Raw genomic sequence first — 23,767 nt, forward strand, 5'->3', positions numbered from 1 at the left:
GCAGTTATACGGTCCGGAAACTATGGAGAAGGTAAGATATGAAAGTCATATATAGCCGAGTGCCTTAACTTAAAGTAGGTTTCCCTCCATCTCTCATTCAATATGACCTTCTGTATTGTTTCCCAACCCTCTAGTATTGTCTCCACTATATCAGGATCCTGAGTCCATCTTCCCCATGTTTTAAACATAAGTCAGGGTCTGATTGGTTGGAAGTTATCGTTAAGAGCTCTATAAAGGACCGAAATAGTCACCCTATAAGTCACTGAACCCATGACCTCATTAGGCGTCTGTGTAGAGGCTTCTTATGATACGTCCCTCAGCCTAGATGTGCAAAACGATCTCATCTGGAGAACCCGAAGAAAATTACCCTCGGAGGATCTCAATTTTACCAGGATTTCAGATGCGGTAAGCCATATCCTGTCTTCTTCATGCATGAGATCACCTGCATATTTAACCCCACTGGCCTCCAAGAAGGCAATAGCACCATCCCTCTGCACTCCCGGAGGAAATTCCAGATGTCCCCATAAAGACATGTGTTTGGATATTAAATGAGGCAGGTCAAAGAGTTTACGGAGTACCTTCCAAGCTAAGACCGTGTCCCTCAAAAGAATTGATGATTTGAGGCGATGTGGAAGTGAAGCAATTTTACATTGTAATAAGGCTTTTCAAGTCTAGATTGGAATAATGACTAGACTCATAAAGCCGTAAGAGACATATCACATTATATCCACTAACATTAGGGAAGTTTATACCTCCATCAGATTTACAGAGAATTAGTTTAGTGAGTGCGATACGTGGTCTTTTATCCACCCATATAAACCGCGTGAATGCGGAATTTAGTCTGGAAACATCAACATGCTTGAGCAACAGTGGAAGCATTTGGAAGGGGTACAGAAGTCTAGAGAAACTTTTTGACTAAGTGGCATCTGCCCAAAAAGGACAGCAGTAACTGACACTATCTCGTGAGCTCCACCTGTATTTTTTGAAGGAGCAGTAAATAATTAAGGCGGTATAGGTGCTCAGGGGACTTCTCTATCTTAATGCCCAAATAGGTTATACATTGTCAGGTAGGATATATCTCACACCCCAAGGATTGCCAGAAGGTTCTTGGTAATGGCTGCCCTAATTCCAAGAGTTGGCTTTTAGCTACATAAACATTAGATCCCGAGCAGTGCCAAAATTGACGCAAAAAGTTTAAGACAGGTACTAAATGCGTCTGGGGATTTGACATAAAAATTATGACATCATCAGCGAATAATGTTATCTATATGTCAGTGGATCTTACTTGTATGCCATTAAACAATGTAGACTCCTCTAAAAACCTGGCCATGGGTTCCAGCACTAGGTTAAATAGGAGTGGTGACAGGGGACAACCCTGATGGGTCCCTTTATATAACTGAAAGGGGGCTGATAAAAATCCAGGCGTATGAATGCGAGTCTGTGGGCTGGCATGAACACCCTTCAAAAAAGTTATAAAGGCCCCCTGTCTAGCACCATCCCCAGCCATTCCCACTATATATTATCAAAAGCCTTTTCTGCTTCCAACGCCAGCAATTCTGGCTGGGGATGATGCCTAACCGTCTCCAACACTGTCAATACCCTTTTGCAAATTCGCCACTGCTGCTCGCTCCCTAACAAAACCCACCTGGGATCGTCCTACCAATGCAGGTAGATATAAAGCCAGGCGATTTGCCAAGATTTGTGACAGGAGCTTCTGATCTTGATCTATTAAAGATATTGGTCGATATGACCCTGGGATGAGGGGATCCTTCCATTTTTTACGTAATACCTTGTTATAAGCCATTTTGGCCTCAGCAGGAATCTAAGCAGGGCATTATAATAATCTGACAAGAGGGGGCTAATTTAGTCTCTCAAGGTCTTGAAGAATTCCCCTGAGTACCCATTCGATAACTATACAGTGAAGGAAATAAGTATTTGATCCCTTGCTGATTTTGTAAGTTTGCCCACTGTCAAAGTCATGAACAGTCTAGAATTTTTAGGCTAGGTTAATTTTACCAGTGAGAGTTAGCTTATATTAAAATAAAAACAGAAAATCACATTGTCAAAATTATATATATTTATTTGCATTGTGCACAGAGAAATAAGTATTTGATCCCTTACCAACCATTAAGAGTTCAGCCTCCTCCAGACCAGTTACACCCTCCAAATCAACTTGGTGCCTGCATTAAAGACAGCTGTCTTAAATGGTCACCTGTATAAAAGACTCCTGTCCACAGACTCAATTAATCAGTCTGACTCTAACCTCTACAACATGGCCAAGACCAAAGAGCTTTCTAAGGATGTCAGGGACAAGATCATAGACCTGCACAAGGCTGGAATGGGCTACAAAAACCATAAGTAAGACGCTGGGTGAGAAGGAGACAACTGTTGGTGCAATAGTAAGAAAATGGAAGACATACAAAATGACTGTCAATCGACATCGATCTGGGGCTCCATGCAAAATCTCACCTCGTGGGGTATCCTTGATCCTGAGGAAGGTGAGAGCTCAGCCGAAAACTACACGGGGGGAACTTGTTAATGATCTCAAGGCAGCTGGGACCACAGTCACCAAGAAAACAATTGGTAACACATTACGCCGTAATGGATTAAAATCCCGCAGTGCCCGCAAGGTCCCCCTGCTCAAGAAGGCACATGTACAGGCCCATCTGAAGTTTGCAAATGAACATCTGGATGATTCTGAGAATGATTGGGAGAAGGTGCTGTGGTCAGATGAGACTAAAATTGAGCTCTTTGGCATTAACTCAACTCGCCGTGTTTGGAGGAAGAGAAATGCTGCCTATGACCCAAAGAACACATTCCCCACTGTCAAGCATGGAGGTGGAAACATTATGTTTTGGGGGTGTTTCTCTGCTAAGGGCACAGGACTACTTCACCGCATCAATGGGAGAATGGATGGAGCCATGTACCATCAAATCCTGAGTGACAACCTCCTTCCCTCCACCAGGACATTAAAAATGGCTCGTGGCTGGGTCTTCCAGCACGACAATGACCCGAAACATACAGCCAAGACAACATAGGAGTGGCTCAAAAAGAAGCACATTAAGGTCATGGAGTGGCCTAGCCAGTCTCCAGACCTTAATCCCATCGAAAACTTATGGAGGGAGCTGAAGATCCGAGTTGCCAAGCGACAGCCTCGAAATCTTAATGATTTACAGATGATCTGCAAAGAGGAGTGGGCCAAAATTCCATCTAACATGTGTGCAAACCTCATCATCAACTACAGGAAACGTCTGACTGTTGTGCTTGCCAACAAGGGTATTGCCACCAAGTATTAAGTCTTGTTTGCCAAAGGGATCAAATACTTATTTCTCTGTGCACAATGCAAATAAATAAATATAATTTTGACAATATGATTTTCTGTTTTTTTTTCTATATAATCTATCTCTCACTGGTAAAATTAACCTATTCTAAAAATTCTAGACTGTTCATGTCTTTGACAGTGGGCAAACTTACAAAATCAGCAAGGGATCAAATACTTATTTCCTTCACTGTATGTACCTCGAGGGTTTGCGAGTGTGGAGGACAGCCTGCATTTAATGAATTAAAGTATTCCACCAAGGGTGCTTCTAATACATCAAAAAAAAATTTGTAGTAGAAAATCGGAAAGCCATCAGGTCCAGGGCATTTCCCATTCGGAATAGTCCGCAAGACCTTCTTAATCTCATCTGAAGTGACTGGGGCCAGAAGTGATGTCTCATCGTCTTTAGTTAAAGTAGGAAGAGATAACTTGTCTAAGAAACTGGAGATGGCCTGGTGATTTCCCTCCACAAAGGGGGCGGGCGCAATAGTTGTACTATTTGTTATCATAGCTGACTTTTGTAAATTATACAGTGAACTATAGAATGATGAGAAAGTAGCAGCTATAATAGATGGGTCAGAAGACAAAGAGCCCTGCTCCATCAGTATTTTTTTGATTTGTATTTTCTCTCTGGCTTTTTTAACTAATGCGGACATAACCTTGATGGACATGAACTTGATGGACATGTGTCTTTTTTCAGCCGTACTAACTATGTAACTATGTAACTATGTAACCTTTGCCCCTTTGTCTCCATGAGAATAATATTTATGTTGCATTCAAAGCTAGGCCTGGGCAGACTTAATATTTAATACATCTTTAAGAGAATTACAGAGATTAGTCAGTGTATCTTGTTCTAAAATAGCAAGTGACTTCTTAGGTAACTTTTCAATTTTAGCTATCTGAGACAGAAGTTTGCTTATTCGCTTAGCCCGCTGTTTTTTCCGGAATGCTCCAAGGGCTATAAATTCTCCTCTCATATAAGCCTTATGAGCCTCCCATCGAGAAGCCTGAGTAGTGTCTGCAGAAAAATTTGTATCAAAATAGGACTTCACCTTCCCCTCCAGAGCCACCAGCGACTCGTGGTTGTCCAGAAGAGTCTCATTTAATCTTCAAGTCCACTCTCTTGCCACTTGACCAATAAGTTTAAACTCAAGATAAACAGGTGCATGATCGGGAATCGTTATGTTGCCTATCAAGGAACTCAGGATTTGTGAAAGACAAGAGTCACGAGCAAATAAATAATCTAGCCGCTGATAAGATCGATGAAAGTGAAGTCCTTAGTGTCAGGGTGCAGAGTCCTCCACACATCAACTAACCAATTTTGTGCCAATGAAGACAGGAGACGTCTCTGAGCCCTGAATGAAACCGCTGATCTCTTAGAAGTAGAATCCAACAATGGGTTCAAAACTAAATTCAAGTCAACTCCCAAAAACAATAACCCCTCCGCGAAAGCAGCGACTTTCTCTAAAACTTCAACAATCTTGTGCGTAGTGTTAACATTAGGGGCATAGAGGTTACATATTGTAACTAATTGTGTGCCAAATCTACCCTTCAATAACAAGTATCTCCCTTCTGAGTCAGCTATCAGGTCTTCATACATGAAAGGCTAATGCCTATGAAAACCAATGCTTACACCCCGAGATGCTGAGGAGGGACTGGGGGGCATGATACCATTTATTATAAAGACCATATTGTAAATTCGGAATATGGCCAGAACGAAAATGAGTTTCTTGTAACAGTATAATTTCAGACTTCGTTCTAGACAATAAAGAGAAGAAACAACTCCGTTTGGGTGGAGAGTTGCATCCCTTTACATTAAATGTACAAAAGTTTAAAGTCACCTCAGCCATATTCAAAATAGTAGGAACATCTTGAAAGAGCATATAGGATGAGTACCTGTAAAATGAAAGACTAACATAAACTGAAACAATGTAGAACAAAACTTCATACCATACAGGACTATTGCATATGGCGTAATGACAGTGTAAAGGATCTGCCAGGCACAACTTCTGTGTATACGCCCATGGGTAATCAGCCTGCACCTGGTTCTATGTCTCTGAGACTGACTCCATCTTCCACCACTCAGGATGGCAGGCTTAGGAGTGGGAGAGCCTATCGCAGCCTGGCCAGACGGAGCTAGCTCCCGCCCTCTGTCTATTTATACCTGCCTTTCCTGTTCCTCCTTTGCTTGTGATTCTTCTCGTGTGGTTTCCTACCCTTGCTGCAGCTTCTAGCTATTTGACCTTGCTTCATACTGACCCCGGCTTACTGACTACTCTCCTGCTTTGCGTTTGGTACCTCGTACACTGCTGGTTTGACTCGGCTCGTTTACCTCTCTTGTTGCTCACGGTGTTGCCGTGGGCAACTGCCCCATTTCCCTTTGCTTGTGTTCCCTTGTCTGTTTGTCTGTCGTGCACCTACTGAGCGTAGGGACCGTCGCCCAGTTGTACCCCGTCGCCTAGGGCGGGTCGTTGCAAGTAGGCAGGGACTGAGTGGTGGGTCGATTAGGGCTCACTGTCTGTTTCCCTACCCCCCTGGCATTACATAAGTCAGTCTCAGAGACATAGAACCAGGTGCAGGCTGATTACTCATGGGCGTATACACAGAAGTTGTGCCTGGCAGATCCTTTACAGGCCCGTATCCTCTCCAATGGACCAGGTACTGGAGGGAGCCTTGGACCATCTTTTCGTATACACGACGTGTTTCATGCCTCCCTCCTTAAACGCTGCTCCCCGTCCTTGGCTCCCTCGAGGAAACCTCCTGTTCCCGTTCTCACCCCTGAGGGGGTGGAATTCGAGGTGGCCAAGATTGTGGACAGCAAGATGGTCCAAGGCTCCCTCCAGTACCTGGTCCATTGGAGAGGATACGGGCCTGAAGAGAGGACTTGGGTACCCGCCCGGGATGTTCACGCTGGGGTATTGGTCAGGAAGTTCCACCTTCGTTTCCCCAATAAACCAGGTCCACTTAGAAAGGGTCCGGTGGCCCCTCATAAAAGGGGGGTACTGTAAAGGATCTGCCAGGCACAACTTCTGTGTATACGCCCATGGGTAATCAGCCTGCACCTGGTTCTATGTCTCTGAGACTGACTCCATCTTCCACCACTCAGGATGGCAGGCTTAGGAGTGGGAGAGCCTATCGCAGCCTGGCAAGACGGAGCTAGCTCCCGCCCTCTGTCTATTTATACCTGCCTTTCCTGTTCCTCCTTTGCTTGTGATTCTTCTCGTGTGGTTTCCTGGCCTTGCTGCAGCTTCTAGCTATTTGACCTTGCTTCATACTGACCCCGGCTTACTGACTACTCTCCTGCTCTGCGTTTGGTACCTCGTACACTCCTGGTTTGACTCGGCTCGTTTACCTCTCTTGTTGCTCACGGTGTTGCCGTGGGCAACTGACCCATTTCCCTTTGCTTGTGTTCTCTTGTTTGTTTGTCTGTCGTGCACCTACTGAGCGTAGGGACCGTTGCCCAGTTGTACCCCGTCGCCTAGGGCGGGTCGTTGCAAGTAGGCAGGGACTGAGTGGTGGGTAGATTAGGGCTCACTGTCTGTTTCCCTACCCCCCTGGCATTACAGACAGCTTAGTGAAATCACCCTGTAGAGGAGATTTTCCTATATTTAGATGCAAACCGGAAGGGAAAGAAGACAATGAGTACGAGGGGAGAAGGAAGGAGAGTGGGAGAGCAGATAAATTAGTATCCCTGATCGGAGGAGCTACCAGAAACTTGTAAGCAGAGAAAAACAATTGTTACTGGCCAACATTAACAGCGAGGACGTTTCCTTTTTTTTTTATAGAATTCGAGTATAACAAGAAATCATAAGGACAAAAAGGATATGGATGTAGGTACTTTGTAGAAAGAGTCCTAATTGATGGATGATCTAGAGAGATGTTTCTTGGATCTTGGTGACTTCTTTGTAGCAGCTGAGGACCAGGAATCCAAAGGTGGAAGTGTGGGCAGGTCATCAGATTCATCCATTGACAACCAGGAAGGAATTTGAATAGGAGCAATATGAAGTTCACCCCAAACATAGCGAAGGTCCCCTGGTTTTCTAATCATCATCTTCTTGCCACCATGGGTAATGGCCAGGCCGAAAGGATACAGCCAGCGATAAGGAATTTTGCAATCTCTAAGTTTGTCCGTTAGTGGCTTCAGAACTCTGCATTTCTGCATAGTGGACGGGGCAAGATCCTGAAACAACTGAATTGCCGAATACTCAAAAGAGATATCACCTCTATCTCGCGCTGTAGAAAGGACAAGTGAAGTGTCCACATAACTCAAGAGCTTACATATGATGTCTCTTGGCGGGTCAGACTGAGCCGGCTTAGGTCTCAAGGCTCTATGCACCCTTTCTATGACAATGGCCGCTGCTCTGTCCCGGCCCAATAGAAGTTCAAATAAATGAGAAACAGTGGTGTGTAAACCGTCTAGTAGATAGGTTTCAGGCAACCCTCTAATCCTCTAATTTCTTCTGCTTCTGTTCTCCTGATCTTCTAGGAGTAACAAGGTCTGATTGATGTGTGCTTGTTTCGCAAGAACCTTATCCTTCAATGCAGTGTTGAAAATAATGGAGGATTGGTGTGCTTGTTCCAGGGCCTCCACCCTGCCCCCAACATGCCTCAGGTCAGACTTAATATCTGCCAATTCATTGACCACCGGTGCCAGAGCTGTGGTCAAAGCCCTCTTCAGAAATCCCCTCGATATAGGAAGTAAATCGTCACTTGCCTGTGCATCAGAAGCACTTTCAGCATCCGAGTCTTCAGAGTGCTGGGCGGCATCTCGTGGCTCCAGTGCCATCTTGGGAGCTCGCGCCAGAGAAGCTGGCAAGTTCTTCTGGAAGAACCAATCGACTTCGTGCTGATTTCGAGAAGTCTTAGGGGGTGAGTTCTCGATTCTTCTCCTTGCTTGTCATCTTCCTCATGGTCAAAAACTGCCGGTTTATGCAGGGTTTCAAGTGGTCGACAGTGGGAGATTAGGTATCACACGACTGTCATGTACCGCGGTCAGGCTCCGCCCCCCGTCCCTGTCATTTCTAGATAGGGTCAGCCCATGCTAGGGCCTTGCCAGTGAGCAGAGAAATAATGAAGGCGATCCTGGACCATCAGACGGGAATGCTCTGGCATGTAGAGAGAAGTGGATATGGCACTGATTGAGGAATCCCCTGCAGGTACTCGCGTCTCCGTTGTAACAAGGCGGTAGTGGTAGCGAGAATCGGGGATCAGCACCGGTGCTGAAAGGAGGTGTAGCAGGAGGGTCAGCCATAACAGGAGCTGAGGAGGCTGCAGCTTGCGCATTTAGTCGCTGTGAAATGGAATTCACTGCCAGGAGGAGTTGGTCCTGTTCTGAACGAAGGTCTGCTTGTGTGGCTTGAGATGTCGACATGGTCTTGGGTTAACCAGTGGGGTCCATGGCCTGAGCGTACTATCACAATCGGTGCGTGGACCCACTGGGCCATACCGCTGTAGCGGGATAGCAGCTGGCCAACAGGATATCAAGTCACAGACTATAGTTTGGATAAGGGTACCTCTGGTAAGTTCAGATATTAGCGATGGTAGGCTCAGATGGGACCTTGGCAGCAGGCAGACACCAGGCTCAGTGTAACACGGAAGGCGTAGTATACAGTACAACATGACTCCAACTCATTACGGCACAGGAACAAGGTAACACGGGATACAGTATACAGGTAGCAGGAACGGGAACACTGGGAACTGGAAAACACCATTTGCAAAGACTAACACGGGTAACACAACAACACTCAGGCAATGCAGGAAGGGGCAGGGCCCTTCTTATAGTCCAGGGTGATCATGGGCTAATTTGGTATAAAATTCAGGTGCGTTGGCCCTTTAAGGTACCCTACGGGACACAGCAGAGTGTAGCGGAAGTGAGGGCTGGCGTTTCCTGAGGAGGAGATGCGGGCCAGCGCTCACTGATCCATGGCTGCGGCCGTCAGGGAGTGAGTAATCCCGACGGTCCCCGGCCATGGGTGTCACAGACTGCCTCCATTTTTTGTTCATGCACTCCTCCCATTCTGCCCTGGGTGAATTTAATTAGTTTAATGTTGGTTCCTACTGTCATGTAGGGTTCGTGGACGCACTGGGCCGTACCGCCTTGGCGGTATGGCAGCAGGCCAACAGGGCGCAGGTTAAAGTCTATAGTTCGTATAGGGTACCTTTGGCAGCTCGGACAGTAGCAAGGCAGGCTCGGCTCGGACTAGGCAGCAGGCAAATGTCAGGCGCGGTGAAGCAGGACAGCACAGCACGACTTTGGCTCAGCATGGCACTCGACCAGGATAGCACGGAATACAGGTAACAGGATCAGGAACAGGAACCAGAACAGTGGAAAACACTAGGAGACCATCACATAGACAAACTTAGGGTACGACAACAATGCTCAGGCATAGAAGCAAGGGGCTAAACCCTTCTTATAGTCCAGGGCACTCATGGGCTGATAGTTCATTAAAGTCCGGTGCATGCGCTGCCCCTTAAACGTGCGGGCACGAGTGTGTGCACGCATCCTATGGGATCTGGCCGAGGTGAGTGGAAGCGAGCGCTGGCATCTCCTGAGGAGGAGACTGGGGCCAGCGCTCGCCGACCCATGGCTGCGGCCGTCAGGGGAGAGTGAACCTGACGGCCCACAGCCACGGACATGTCAGTATCCCCCCTCTTACGCAACCTCTCCTTGGGACCAGAGCAAGAGAGAAACTTCTTCAGAAGAGTAGGGGCATTGAGGTTCTCCCCTGTCTCCCAGGACCTCTCTTCAGGACCAAAACCCTCCAATCCACCAAATAAAAAGTCTTTCCTCTCACTCTCTTGGTGTCCAAGATCTCCTTAACCTCCAAGGTGTCTGAAGGACTGCTGGAGGCAACCGCAGGGCTAGGAGTCTTGGTAAAGCGGTTCAGAACCACTGGTTTCAGGAGAGAAACATGGAAGGAGTTGGGGATCATGAGGGTAGGAGGCAGCCGAAGCTCGTAGGCGACAGGGTTGATCTGCTGCAGGATCTCGAAGGAGCCGAGGAACCTGGGAGCAAATTTGTATGACGGCATTATCAGTCGAATATTCCTGGAGGACAGCCAGACCCTCGTGCCAGGAAGAAACTGAGGAGGTTCTCTTCTCCTTGTGTCTGCCTTCCACTTCATGCAGTCGACCGCCAGCAGGATGGAGGATCGAGTCTGCTGCCAGATCTGCAGAAAGTCCCCAAAAGCCGTGTCAGCCGCTGCTACCTCGGATGAAACAGGGACCAGGAGAGGAATTCGTGGGTGTTGGCCATAGACAATAAAGAACGGTGTCCTCTGTGTGGACTCGCTGGTGTGATTATTGTAAGAGAACTCAGCCCACGGAAGCAACTGCACCCAGTCATCATGCTGCTTGGAGATGAAGTGGCGTAGGTAGTTCTCCAAGATCTGATTGATCCTCTCGACCTGACCTTTGGACTATGGATGGTAGGCCGAGGAAAAGTCCAACTCTATACCTAGAAGTCCACAGGGGTGTCTCCAGAACTTCGAGGTGAACTGAACCCCCCGATCAGGCACAATATGCTGCAGCAAGCCGTGCAGGTGGAAGATGTGTTGGATGAACAGCTTGGCCAGCTGAGGAGCAGAAGGAAGACCAGTCAGAGGAACGAAGTGGGCCCTCTTTGAAAATCGATCCACCACCACCCAGACAGTACTGCATCCGGCAGAGAGAGGCAGGTCCATAATAAAGTCCATAGCTATATGCTGCCAGGGAGCATTGGGCACAGGCAATGGCTGGAGCAGGCCAGCAGGTCTGGAGTGAGCAACCTTGTTGGATATACATATGGAACAGGAAGAAACAAAGTCCATAATGTCCTTGGGCAGCGTGGGCCACCAGAAATGACGAGCAATCAGATCCCGGGTATTACGGGTCCCCGCGTGACCTGCCAGTATAGAGGAGTGTCCCCAGCGGAGGATTCTTCCACGATCAGCCAGGCGCACAAAAGTCCTCCCTGGAGGAATGTCCCCAACTTGCAAGGAATTGACAGAGACAATGCAAGACGGATCAATAATGCTCTGTGGAATTTCTATGGTGTCTTCTGTCTCAAAAGACCTGGACAAGGCATCGCCCCTCACATTCTTGTCAGCCGGGCGATAATGGAGCTCAAACTGGAACCTGGTAAAGAACAGTGTCCACCTGGCCTGACGAGGGTTCAGCCGTTGGTGAGATTCTTATGGTCCGTAAAAATCAGGATGGGATGAGCTGCGCCCTCTAGTAGATGTCTCCACTCCTCCAGAGCCAATTTGATGGCCAGTAACTCCCGATCCCCAATCGAGTAGTTGCGTTCTGCTTAAGAGAAGAGCTTAGAAAAATATCCACATACCATTGACTTGCCCTTGGAGCCTCTCTGGAACAGGAGTGAACCAGCACCGACAGAGGAGGTGTCCACCTCCAATGAGAACTGTAGAGAGATATCTGGGTGATGGAGGATAGATGCTGACGTGAAGGCATTCTTCAGGCTATTCAATGAGTCCACACCATAAACTGTCTGTAAAAATTGGCGAATCCCAGAAAGTGCTGTATGGCCCTCACGCCTTGCGGACGTGGCCATTCTAGGACAGTCTTTACCTTTTCAGGATCCATCTCAAGACCTCAATTCGAGACAATGTAGTCCAGGAAGGGTAGAGTATCTTTTTCAAAGACGCACTTCTCCAACTTGGGGTACAGAAAATTCTCCCTTAACCGTAGCAAAGCGGGGAGGAAGACTTCTATATGGAGCCCCTCTCCAAGTTCTCCTTCACATAGGCGGACATGGACAGAGTCTCTGGCAAGGAGAGAGGATATACCCTACCAACCACGTGGAAGGGATGCACCAGGATAGGGCAGTCATATGCCCCTAGGGATAGAATCAGCTCGATAGGGCAGTCATACACCCGGTGTGGAGGCAATGTCTCCGCCTCCCTCTTGCTGAAGCAAAATGACCAGGAAATCCTGCCAATGACCGAGGCAGAGAAGGCTGAGCCGAACGAATCTGCACATGGCTTACACCTTCTGTGAAAGGGGCAATACATGACAAAAAAAGGGCATTTAAAAAATACAAATCTGAGGGTACATCTGCAGCCTTTGTAAAATATAAAGAGCTTAATAAAATCTGTAAAAATTTAATAAAATTAGCAAAAATACAAAATGAAAGGCAGGTGGCCAAGGATAGTAAAACAAATCCCAAAAAACTCTTCAAGTATATAAATGCTAAAAAGCCAAGGTCTGAACATGTAGGACCCCTAGATAGTGGTAATGGGGAGTTGGTCACAGGGGATCAAGAGAAGGCAGAGTTACTAAATGGGTTCTTTAGCTCTGTATATACAACTGAAGAAAGAGCAGCTGATGTAGCCGGTGCCAGTGCTGTTAATATATCAGTTGATATACTGAATTGGATGAATGTAGATATGGTCCAAGCTAAATTAAATAAAATAAATGTGCACAAGGCCCCGGGATCAGATGGGTTACACCCTAGAATTCTTAAAGAGCTTAGTTCAGTTATTTCTGTCCCCCTTTTCATAATATTCAGAGAATCTCTAGTGACTGGAATAGTGCCAAGGGACTGGCGCAGGGCAAATGTGGTGCCTATTTTCAAAAAGGGCTCTAGGTCTTCCCTGGGTAATTATAGACCAGTAAGCTTAACATCCATCGTGGGGAAAATGTTTGAGGGGCTATTGAGGGACTATATACAGGATTATGTGACCAAAAATAGTATTATAAGTGACAGCCAGCACGGTTTTACTAAGGACAGAAGTTGTCAAACTAACCTAATCTGTTTTTATGAAGAGGTGAGCAGAAGCCTAGACAGAGGGGCCGCTGTGGATATAGTGTTTTTAGACTTTGCAAAGGCATTTGACACTGTCCCCCATAGACGCCTAATGGGTAAATTAAGGACTATAGGTTTAGGAAATATAAATTGTAATTGGATTGAGAATTGGCTCAAGGACCGTATCCAGAGAGTTGTGGTCAATGATTCCTACTCTGAATTGTCCCCGGTAATAAGTGGTGTACCCCAGGGTTCAGTGCTGGGACCACTATTATTCAACTTATTTATTAATGATATAGAGGATGGGATTAATAGCACTATTTCTATTTTTGCAGATGACACCAAGCCATGTAATATAGTTCAGTCTATGGAAGATGTTCGTGAATTGCAAAGTATTGTTCAGCCTAAATGCTGCAGAATTTCTACACAGAATTCCGTTGCGGAAGCAGATTTAAACAAACTAAGTGTTTGGGTATCCAGTTGGCAAATGAAGTTTAATGAAGATAAATGTAAAGTTATGCATCTGGGTACCAACAACCTGCATGCATCATATGTCCTAGGGGGAGCTGCACTGGCGGATTCACTTGTTGAGAAGGATCTGGGTGGACTTGTACATCATAAACTAAATAACAGCATGCAGTGTCAATCAGCTGCTTCAAAGGCCAGCAGGATATTGTCGTGTATTAAAAGAGGCATGGACTCGCGGGACAGGGATGTAATATTGCCACTCTACAAAGCATTAGTGAGGCCTCATCTAGAATATGCAGTTCAGTTCTGGGCTCCAGTTCATAGAAAGGATGCCCTGGAGTTGGAGAAAATACAAAGAAGAGCAACAAAGCTAATTAGGGGCATGGAGAATCTAAGTTATAAGGAAAGATTAAAAGAATTAAAACTATTTAGCCTTGAAAAAAGACGACTAAGGGGGGACATGATTAATTTATATAAATATATTGATGGCACATTAAATAAAATGGTGAAATCCTGTTCCATGTAAAACCCCCTCAAAAAACAAGGGGGCGCTCCCTCTGTCTGGAGAAAAAAAGGTTCAACCTGCAGAGGCGACAAGCCTTCTTTACTGTAAGAACTGTGAATCTATGGAATAGCCTACTGCAGGAGCTGGTCACAGCAGGGACAGTAGATAGCTTTAAAAAAGGGTTAGATAATTTCCTAGAACAAAAAAGTATTAACTCCTATGTGTAGACATTTTTTCCTTCCCTTTTCCCGTCCCTTGGTTGAACTTGATGGACATGTGTCTTTTTTCAGCCATACTAACTATGTAACTATGTACTATGTAACTATATGTAACTAGGCATCGGCTTTGACACTCAGGTCCCCACTAGAGAACCTCTCCAGAATTCCAGTCCAGGACTTGGGCATGTAGCAAAGGTAGAGGGAATTGGATCCAGCGCTACTTTCGGTAAAATGGAAACTGTTTCCAAGTTTTATTCAGTCATTGTTTAAGAAGGATCCATAGATTGGAATCCTGGTGTCCAAGAAGGGATATCAATCCAAAAAGGGGGAGCCTACGCGTTTCAGACGTCTCGTGCGTCCTTAGTCATGGCTGTTGTTGGTTTAAACTGAGAGGCCCTGTTAATTTATATGTTCCGTAAGACAGGTGTGCTCTGATTGTGTTCCAGGTCACGTGGGGTCCCTGGAACGCAAACAGGAAGTAGTAGAATTTGCATCGGCCATGATTTACTAGGAATGTGCCACTCGTCTCACCGTGACTGGTAGGTAAGATTGCAAAAATGGGGGAGAGACCTGATCTTTTGTATAATTTTTCTTCTGTTTGGGAGAAGATTTTATTTATATTATATATTTTTGTTAATCTGTTCTGCAGTCACCCGTGTCTTAGAGTCTTAATTGTGTTTCAGGTCACGTGGAACATCAAGACCGTAGCCAAGAGGTGAAGGAGTTTGCATCGGCTGTATTTACCTACAGTTAAATGACATATCTTGCCGTGACTGGTGAGTAAAAAATTAAAGAACAGCAGAGAGGTGTACTTCTTAAATAGCTTTTTTCATATACAGAGATTGTTTTTAATTTTATGTTGTACTGTATCTATTTCTATTTGGCTGTTCGTAAATTGCAACAAGTGTCTTAGTACACATTTGTTTATAAGTCATGTTGTACTGTTTTGGGCAATCATTTAATTGTTTTGGATTTAATGTCTAGAGTGAAAAAAGGTTGTGAAAAGGGAAGGAAAAGAAAATGACTAAAATTGTATATATGTATTTTTTACATGTCAAAAAGCAAATATTATGCATGTAAATAGTGGTTTAAAAATATTATTGAAATGACTTGGAGAGGCTGATTCTATGTGAAGCTCTTCTTTTATATTTGTCATATAAGGAATGTATGCTTTTTAATTTTAAGAAGAGAATATATAGTATACCATTGTTGTTCAAGTATGGCATTTTTTAGTACTGGAACATTAGTTCCTTTTTCAGGTTGAGACCATCAGGGACTCGTGTTTTGAGTCTGTAGATCCAATATGCTTCCCTTAAATGAGTCTTGTGTTTTAAATCGCCTCCTCTTTTTGATGGATGAATTTTTTCTATTGCGTAACAATTTAGAGTTTTTGTTGCTCTATTATGGTGGTGGATGAAATGTTTTGCCGCATTTGAAGTATTAATGATGTTCGGGTTTCTCACATAGCTAAGATGTTCTAGAATCCTGGTCTTAAGTTTTCGGTTGGTACATCCTACATATTTTAAATGACATTCTGTACATTCTATTATGTATATGACCGATTCGGTATTGCAGTTTATATAGTTACGTATTGAAAGCGTGTCTGAGTTAGCAGAGTTACAAAAAGTTTTTGTAGGGTAGGCGTAGGAGCATACTTTGCAGGGATGTTGTCTGCATTTATAGAACCCCTTGCTTTCTAACCATGTTGTTTTGGTTTCATTTGATGTGAATAAAGATGGAGACAGGAGACTACCTAGGGAAGGCGCTTTTCTGGCTACTACTCTACATCTTCCTTTGAGAATGGATCGTAGGCTATCATCTTCCATGAGGATGGGTAAATATCTATTCACCATTTGTTTGATTTCTGGAAATTGGTTGCTTTATTGAAGAACTAGCGTAGGTTGATTAAGGTCAGATTGGTTGGTTTTGTTTGATTGTTCGAGTAGATGAGCTCTGGGTGTCTTGGCAGTAATGTCATGCGCTCTGTTAAGTGACCAAACCGGGTAGCCTCTGTTTTGGAGCCTTGTTTTGATTTGTTTTTGTTCTATGGTGTATTGTTTATGTGAGGTACAGTTCCTTTTAGCTCGATACATTTCTCCAACGGGGATCGCCATAATTGTTTTTTTTGAGTGATTACTTTTGGCATGTAGTATGGTGTTTGCAGATGTGGGTTTACGGTGTGTTTGTGTTGTTATGACTTTCTCTTCCACTCCGTTTAATTCTAGATCCAAGAATATGATTTTTGATTTGTCAAAGCTGTATGTAAATTTGAGATTATATGGATTTTGATTCAAAAATTCTGCAAAAATGGGGATGGCGTTGGGGTCCCCTTTCCATATGAATAGAAGATCATCAATGTATCTTCCATACCACTCTAAATGGTCACCAAATGGGTTATTGCAAGAAAAAATGTACAGTTCCTCCCACCATGCCATAACTAGGTTTGCTATCGAGGGAGAAAATTTTATTCAGAAGACTTCCAACAAGAATGGAACCAGACTTTATCAGACTGCTCTATAAAACTAATGAAATTAATCACAAAACAAGAAGAAACAAAATTGACAGAACTAGAAACGAGAATATCTGAAATTAGAACACAATTAGATACCTTTTCTAGCTCACCGACATTTTTTCAAATTGACACCCGCACGTCACTCTTCATTGACAAATTGGACCGCTCCATAGCAGAAACTAAGAAGACGAAATTTCAAAGGGATACACGTGATTATACAAACAATTAAATTTATAACTGGAACAAAAGAGAAAGGAATTATACCAGACCTAAACCTATACTCAAAAATCGCAACCAACAACAAAAAAGATACAGAGATATATCTAATAGAGTTAGCTTCAATTCGACAGAACCAGACTCAGTAGATGGCTACTCCAAGGAAGAAAATACAAGATCACGCCCCCAATCTAACTACAGACAAGAGAATATTGCACATATGTCAAAAAACGAGGAAGGAGGGGCGGTAGGAAGCACAAATCGACTAGACCAAGATCACAGCCACCGCCTCCGATCCCGGAAGTTTCAACATCATTAAATCTGAACGTTGTCAACCTGTCTTCTACCCCATTAACGACAGCACAAGTTGAAGCATTAGCATTAGGCCTCAATTTTGCCCCAAACAACAACTTCGACCTCTTTAACACCTTATTAGACATTAACAAGTTCATTCGAAACCTGACTGTCAAAAAGCACTTTCTCACACTTGAAACAACAAATCCAGAAGACACCAACACAACCGTGCTACCCTCCACCATAACTGAAGTCTTGAAAGGATCACACAAAAAAAACCATCAAATCCAAACCAACTTTTCTTTCCAAGAACTTAAAACAATAACATGCCTGGAAAGTCTTTGCACGGAAAACCCAGACCAGACAGTCAATACTGCTACCAATTTTGTCACGTCTAATTCAAAATTTTACCCTATCAACTCACGAACAGAATCCATGGACCAGTTCCAAAATGTGATTGAGAAGGAACTACAAGATTTAGCGGATAGACTTAAAAATAATAGCAAAAAACATGAATCCAATATTCCCACCCGTCTTAAAAAAGCAGTCAAATCATTGAAAGATAATAAAGAACTAATTATCAAAATGTCAGACAAGGGAGGTGGCATTGCAGTGATGAATAAACAGGACTATAAGAAATCAATACTAAACATGCTGTCGGATGAAAATACTTACCAAAAACTTGAAAAAAATCCCACAGAAAAAATACAAACCCTAATGAAAAGACTGCTACATGAAGGTCTAAATGGAGGTTTTATCAACCAAAAACAGCTAGACTATATATATATCGAGCAACCAAATATACCTATTATACACGCTCTCCCAAAAATACACAAACAGATTAATCCCCCACCAATGCGACCAATCGTATCAGGAATTGGCTCTATACTAGAAAGATTATCAGAATGGCTTGACACTTTGCTGCAACCCTTAGCCCAAAAAACACCTGGCTTTTTGAAAGACACAAAAAATGTCTTAAACTCCCTAAACAACAAAGTTTGGAATAAAAATTATATTTGGTTGACAAGCGATGTGGTCTCTCTATATACATCCATCCCACACCAAGTTGCATACGCTGCTTTAAAAAATCACCTGTCTACACATAGCACCTATAATAAAGAATTCCAAACCTATATTTTAGATGTGCTCATGTTCTTAATGACACATAACTACTTCCAGTTCGATGGAAAATATTATCTGCAGTTAAAAGGTGTTTCCATGGGAGCAAAATTTTCTCCCTCGATAGCAAACCTAGTTATGGCATGGTGGGAGGAACTGTACATTTTTTCTTGCAATAACCCATTTGGTGACCATATAGAGTGGTATGGAAGATACATTGATGATCTTCTATTCATATGGAAAGGAGACACCAACGCCGTCCCCATTTTTGCAGAATTTTTGAATCAAAATCCATATAATCTCAAATTTACATACAGCTTTGACAAATCAAAAATCATATTCTTGGATCTAGAATTAAACGGAGTGGAAGAGAAAGTCATAACAACACAAACACACCGTAAACCCACATCTGCAAACACCATACTACATGCCAAAAGTAATCACTCAAAAAAAACAATTATGGCGATCCCCGTTGGAGAAATGTATCGAGCTAAAAGGAACTGTACCTCACATAAACAATACACCATAGAACAAAAACAAATCAAAACAAGGCTCCCAAACAGAGGCTACCCGGTTTGGTCACTTAACAGAGCGCATGACATTACTGCCAAGACACCCAGAGCTCATCTACTCGAACAATCAAACAAAACCAACCAATCTGACCTTAATCAACCTACGCTAGTTCTTCTACAAAGCAACCAATTTCCAGAAATCAAACAAATGGTGAATAGATATTTACCCATCCTCATGGAAGATGATAGCCTACGATCCATTCTCAAAGGAGGATGTAGAGTAGTAGCCAGAAAAGCGCCTTCCCTAGGTAGTCTCCTGTCTCCATCTTTATTCACATCAAATGAAACCAAAACAACATGGTTAGAAAGCAAGGGGTTCTATAAATGCGGACAACATCCCTGCAAAGTATGCTCCTACGCCTACCCTACAAAAACTTTTTGTAACTCTGCTAACTCAGACACGTTTTCAATACATAACTATATAAACTGCAATACCGAATCGGTCATATACATAATAGAATGTACAGAATGTCATTTAAAATATGTAGGATGTACCAACCGAAAACTTAAGACCAGAATTCTAGAACATCTTAGCTATGTGAGAAACCCGAACATCATTAATACTTCAAATGCGGCAAAACATTTCATCCACCACCATAATAGAGCAACAAAAACTCTACAATGTTACGCAATAGAAAAAATTCATCCATCAAAAAGTGGAGGCGATTTAAAACACAAGACTCATTTAAGGGAAGCATATTGGATCTACAGACTCAAAACACGAGTCCCTGATGGTCTCAACCTGAAAAAGGAACTAATGTTCCAGTACTAAAAAATTCCATACTTGAACAACAATGGTATACTATATATTCTCTTCTTAAAATTAAAAAGCATACATTCCTTATATGACAAATATAAAAGAAGAGCTTCACATAGAATCATCCTCTTCAAGTCGTTTCAATAATATTTTTAAACCACTATTTACATGCATAATATTTGCTTTTTGTCATGTAAAAAATACATATATACAATTTTAGTCATTTTCTTTTCCTTCCCTTTTCACAACCTTATTTCACTATAGACTTTAAATCCAAAACAAGTAACTGATTGCCCAAAACAGTACAACATGAATTATAAGCAAATGTGTACTAAGACACCTATTGCAATTTACGAACAGCCAAATAGAAATAGCTACAGTACAACATAAAATTAAAAACAATCTCTGTATATGAAAAAAGCTATTTAAGAAGTACACCTCTCTGCTGTTGTTTCATTTTTTACTCACCAGTCACGGCAAGATATGTCGTGTAACTGTAGGTAAATACAGCCGATGCAAACTCCTTCACCTCTTGGCTACGGTCTTGAGGTTCCACGTGACCTGAAACACAATTAAGACTCTAAGACACGGGTGACTGCAGAATAGATTAACAAAAATATATAATATAAATAAGATCTTCTCCCAAACAGAAGAAAAGTTATACAAAAGATCAGGTCTCTCCCCCGTTTTTACAATCTTACTTACCAGTCACGGTGAGACGAGTGGCACATTCCTAGTAAAACACGGCCGATGCAAATTCTACTACTTCCTGTTTGCGTCCCAGGGACCCCACGTGACCTGGAACGCAATCAGAGCACACCTGTCTTACGGAACATATAAATTAACAGGGCCTCTCAGTTTAAACCAACAACAGCCATGACTAAGGACGCACGAGACGTCTGAAACGCGTAGGCTCCCCCTTTTTGGATTGATATCCCTTCTTGGACACCAGGATTCCAATCTATGGATCCTTCTTAAACAATGACTGAATAAAACTTGGAAACAGTTTCCATTTTACCGAAAGTAGCGCTGGATCCAATTCCCTCTACCTTTGCTGTCTATACATCGTGTGCCGACACGAGGACTCGTGCGCTGTCAACGATACAAAGCAACGTATCAGGTGAGCTGGAGGATCCCTCTCCCCCTTCTTTTTTCTATAATATACTCAGTTTTTTCTCCTCACGTGCTCATATTTCAAATATCCTACCAAGATTTAAGGTGTTCCACCATATTAACACATGCACGAATATCTTGCAGTTAAATGGTGCACAAGGAGGTTTACATATAAAGTCTGCTTCATCAAGGTAACAAGGAAAATTAATTACCTATAAATGCAATATAAATAATATCTTGGCTAAAAAATTACTACTATTGATTTTAACCCACTATTTTTCAACTACATTGGAGACTGTGTTTTTTCTATGCTATAGTAAATAAATAAATCTATAAAATTTCAAACATGGCACATGAGATACAACTAACGAGAGCAGAACTAGCCGAAAAAGTTTTTGGCAATACTGACAACATGAAAGAATGCAATCAGGATATGGAAGATCTCTTTTATAGCCTAGAAAAATATATGGCACAGCAAGCAAAAATCTGGTGGGATCTCACCACTTTGAAAAACTATATCTCCAAAGATATGATCCCAAGAGGCCTGAGACTAAGGAAGATACCCACCTTTATCTATTCAGAAGACTTCCAACAAGAATGGAACCAGACTTTATCAGACTGCTCTATAAAACTAATGAAATTAATCACAAAACAAGAAGAAACAAAATTGACAGAACTAGAAACGAGAATATCTGAAATTAGAACACAATTAGATACCTTTTCCAGCTCACCGACATTTTTTCAAATTGACACCCGCACGTCACTCTTCATTGACAAATTGGACCGCTCCATAGCAGAAACTAAGAAGATGAAATTTCAAAGGGATACACGTGATTATACAAATAATGAAATTTATAACTGGAACAAAAGAGAAAGGAATTATACCAGACCTAAACCTATACTCAAAAATCGCAACCAACAACAAAAAAGATACAGAGATATATCTAATAGAGTTAGCTTCAGTTCGACAGAAACAGACTCAGTAGATGGATACTCCGAGGAAGAAAATACAAGATCACGCCCCCAATCTAAGTACAGACAAGAGAATATTGCACATATGTCAAAAAACGAGGAAGGAGGGGCGGTAGGAAGCACAAATCGACTAGACCAAGATCACAGCCGCCGCCTCCGATCCCGGAAGTTTCAACATCATTAAATCTGAACGTTGTCAACCTGTCATCTACCCCATTAACGACAGCACAAGTTGAAGCATTAGGATTAGGCCTCAATTTTGCCCCAAACAACAACTTCGACCTCTTTAACACCTTATTAGACATTAACAAGTTCATTCGAAACCTGACTGTCAAAAAGCACTTTCTCACACTTGAAACAACAAATCCAGAAGACACCAACACAACTGTGCTACCCTCCACCATAACTGAAGTCTTGAAAGGATCACACAAAGAAAAACATCAAATCCAAACCAACTTTTCTTTCCAAGAACTTAAAACAATAACATGCCTGGAAAGTCTTTGCACGGAAAACCCAGACCAGACAGTCAATACTGCTACCAATTTTGTCACGTCTAATTCAAAATTTTACCCTATCAACTCACGAACAGAATCCATGGACCAGTACCAAATTGTGATTGAGAAGGAACTACAAGATTTAGCGGATAGACTTAAAAATAATAACAAAAAACATGAATCCAATATTCCCACCCGTCTTAAAAAAGCAGTCAAATCATTGAAAGATAATAAAGAACTAATTATCGAAATGTCAGACAAGGGAGGTGGCATTGCAGTGATGAATAAACAGGACTATAAGAAATCAATACTAAACATGCTGTTGGATGAAAATACTTACCAAAAACTTGAAAAAAATCCCACAGAAAAAATACAAACCCTAATGAAAAGACTACTACATGAATGTCTAAATGGAGTTTTTATCAACCAAAAACTGCTAGACTATATATATATCGAGCAACCAATTACACCTATTATACACGCTCTCCCAAAAATACACAAACAGATTAATCCCCCACCAATGCGACCAATCGTTTCAGGAATTGGCTCTATACTAGAAAGATTATCAGAATGGCTTGACACTTTGCTGCAACCCTTAGCCCAAAAAACACATGGCTTTTTGAAAGACACAAAAAATGTCTTAAACTCCCTAAACAACAAAGTTTGGAATAAAAATTATATTTGGTTGACATGCGATGTGGTCTCTCTATATACATCCATCCAACACCAAGTTGCATACGCTGCTTTAAAAAATCACCTGTCTACACATAGCACCTATAATAAAGAATTCCAAACCTATATTTTAGATGTGCTCATGTTCTTAATGACACATAACTACTTCCAGTTCGATGGAAAATATTATCTGCAGTTAAAAGGTGTTTCCATGGGAGCAAAATGTTCTCCCTCGATAGCAAACCTAGTTATGGCATGGTGGGAGGAACTGTAAATTTTTTCTTGCAATAACCCATTTGGTGACCATATAGAGTGGTATGGAAGATACATTGATGATCTTCTATTCATATGGAAAGGAGACACCAACGCCGTCCCCATTTTTGCAGAATTTTTGAATCAAAATCCATATAATCTCAAATTTACATACAGCTTTGACAAATCAAAAATCATATTCTTGGATCTAGAATTAAACGGAGTGGAAGAGAAAGTCATAACAACACAAACACACCGTAAACCCACATCTGCAAACACCATACTACATGCCAAAAGTAATCACTCAAAAAAAAACAATTATGGCGTTTCCCGTTGGAGAAATGTATCGAGCTAAAAGGAACTGTAGCTCACATAAACAATACACCATAGAACAAAAACAAATCAAAACAAGGCTCCCAAACAGAGGCTACCCGGTTTTGTCACTTAACAGAGCGCATGACATTACTGCCAAGACACCCAGAGCTCATCTACTCGAACAATCAAACAAAACCAACCAATCTGACCTTAATCAACCTACG

Source organism: Rhinoderma darwinii, chromosome 3, assembly GCF_050947455.1.
Source record: "Rhinoderma darwinii isolate aRhiDar2 chromosome 3, aRhiDar2.hap1, whole genome shotgun sequence".
NCBI lineage: Eukaryota > Metazoa > Chordata > Amphibia > Anura > Rhinodermatidae > Rhinoderma > Rhinoderma darwinii.